General features: G+C 37.8%; 1 protein-coding gene across 5 annotated transcripts in view; it reads right to left on the bottom strand.

Annotated features, from left to right (window-relative positions):
• The window catches only part of LOC143301418 (uncharacterized), a 23,150-nt gene that overhangs the window by 9,931 nt on the left and 10,719 nt on the right, over nucleotides 1-2,500 (bottom strand). The window lies entirely within an intron of this gene.

The following is a 2,500-nucleotide window of genomic DNA, read 5'->3' as shown; positions in this document are numbered from 1 at the left end:
ATGTGTGTGTGTGTGTGTGTGTGTGTGTGTGTGTGTGTGTGTGTGTGTGTGTGTGTGTGTGTGTGTGTGTGTGTGTGTGTGTGTGTGTGTGTGTGTTGGGTCTTACTGAATCAGGATTATCACAAAAATCTGTAATTTTTATGATGAAAATGTGTTGTGAATGTCATTTTTTCTAATACTAATTGTAATCATAAAGCAGACAAGCACATTGTTAATACCCATATTGAGTTTTTTCACACTGTATTAATTGTTTTCTCTATGATTAAGCTTATAATGCATTACGTAATAGTTTAATAAAAAGTTCAGTTACATCTTATATATTTATACATGTATAAGATGTAACTTAAATTTATATCTTGTGTGTGTCTGTGTGTGTCTGTATGTTGGTCACACTTAGGTGCATTTCCTCTTTCATTTAAACAAAAGCAAGTGTGAGTTGGAAATGATTTTTTTTTCCTTTGTGACTTTCATTTTGAAAAAAAGTGAAAATAAATAAATAAATAAATAATGTAAAATCCAACACAACTTTGTGTGATCTATATTTCTATGTTGGGAGGTACACATGGCTTTTGTTTTGCAATTGATTTTTTGTGTGTTTTGATTCAATTGTTGTAGTAAGTGCACGTCACAAGTGAGTCTTGAAGGCCTTGCCTCTCTTGTTTTGTATTTTTTTTCCTGCATGCAGTTTGATCTGTTTTTCCTATCGAAGAGAATTTTTCTACAGAATTTTGCCAGGAACAACCCTTTTGTTGCCGTGGGTTCTTTTACGTGCGCTAAGTGCATCCTGCACACGGGACCTCGGTTTATCGTCTCATCCGAATGACTAGCGTCCAGACCACCACTCAAGGTCTGGTGAAGGGGGAGAAAATATTTGCGGCCGAGCCGTGATTTGAACCAGCGCGCTCAGATTCTCTCGCTTCCAAGGCGGACGCGTTACCTCTAGGCCATCACTCCACTATATAATAGCACCCGATTCTCACACTCGGTCACTCGAGCTACTAGGTGTGCAGCTACTCACGGCAACCGCTACAACAAAACAAAAATAAAAACAAAAACTTCACCCTATTGTATTTTGCATACACAGCTCACAGCTTCCCAAGGTAAAAAAATTTTAAAAATAAATAAATAAAAACCCACACACTCAGAACTTTTTTTTCAAATCTCACTGCACCAACATCGCACAAAAATACAAGCTGTCACCCCTATGCAAATAAAGAAGTCGGTACGTCCATTCACCTTTTTCTTCAAGGAAGAACGATGATTCAGTCGGCATCTGAGCGAAACATGTTCAAATTTTATTACCTCCCTTATTTCATTCTTCAGTAGTAGTGTGTGCGTGTGTGTTTAGGTGGGATGGTTAGTTAGGGGAGAGGCTAGTTTGTTCGTCCCTGTAATATTAAATTTAATCATTGTAATAAACAGAAAGAAAACAGAAAGCAAGCTCTTCTTCGATATAAATCTGTGTGTGTGTGTGTGTGTGTGTGTGTGTGTGTGCAAAAGGTTGGCACGCAGTCTTTTTTTTTTATTACTTAATCAGCTCAAGCCTTACATAGACAGTGATGCTCGCAAAATGTTCTTCCACGCTCACTGTCTTTCTCACATTAATTACGCATCTGTAGTCTGGAGCTGTGCTGATGTTCATCTTAAGAAGCTAAATTCCCTTTACAAGAGAGCAGCCAAAATAATTTTACCAGGTCCTTCATTTTCAACTCTCTCTCTCTTATCCACCTGTCAATCTGTGTGTGTGTGTGTGTGTGTGTGTGTGTGTGTGTGTGTGTGTGTGTGTGTGTTCTTTGTCATATTCCTTCTGCAGGACTTCTTTCTGGGGTTTTTTTTTCTCCTCTCTTTCTCCCCTTTGCAACGGGTCACAGGCTTCATGCAATCAAACCTTTTAGTTCTAGTTGTTCCTTTTCTCATGTGTATATATATATATATATATATATATATATATAGAGAGAGAGAGAGAGAGAGAGAGAGAGAGAGAGAGAGACAGAGACAGAGAGATACGAGAGTCATTCAATAAATAAGGTGAATTTTTCGGTATAAGGACTTCTAATACAGATAGAAACTTACTTTTTTTTCTTTTTCTTTTTTTTTCTTTTTTTTTTTTTTTTTTTTTTTTGTTTTACTTCTTTTTCACATGGATTTAATTTGTTCTGCAGATTAAAAAAAACTTTGAGAGTTTTGGCGATTAACAAAGATGGCCGACATGCTCCAGGATTGAACAGCGGTCAGTTATCAAGTTTTTGGTTGCTGAAGGGTGCAAACCAGTTGAAATTCATAAGAGAATGTCAACTGTGTATGGTGCCACATGTTTCAGCCGAAAAAATGTCTACAAGTGGGCTAAATTGTTTAAAGAAGGACGGAGCAGTGTTGAGGATGAAGACAGGCCTGGAAGGCCTACAGAAGTGAGGTCTCCTGAGGTGATCGAATCAATCAATGACCTCATTCAGTCTGACAGAAGGGTGACAGTGGATGACATTGCAAGGACTTTGAGCTT

This window comes from Babylonia areolata, chromosome 27 (assembly GCF_041734735.1).
Source record: "Babylonia areolata isolate BAREFJ2019XMU chromosome 27, ASM4173473v1, whole genome shotgun sequence".
NCBI classification, from domain to species: domain Eukaryota; kingdom Metazoa; phylum Mollusca; class Gastropoda; order Neogastropoda; family Buccinidae; genus Babylonia; species Babylonia areolata.
The sequence above is the reverse complement of the archived record's forward strand: the minus strand, read 5'-3'. Positions and strand labels throughout refer to the sequence as shown.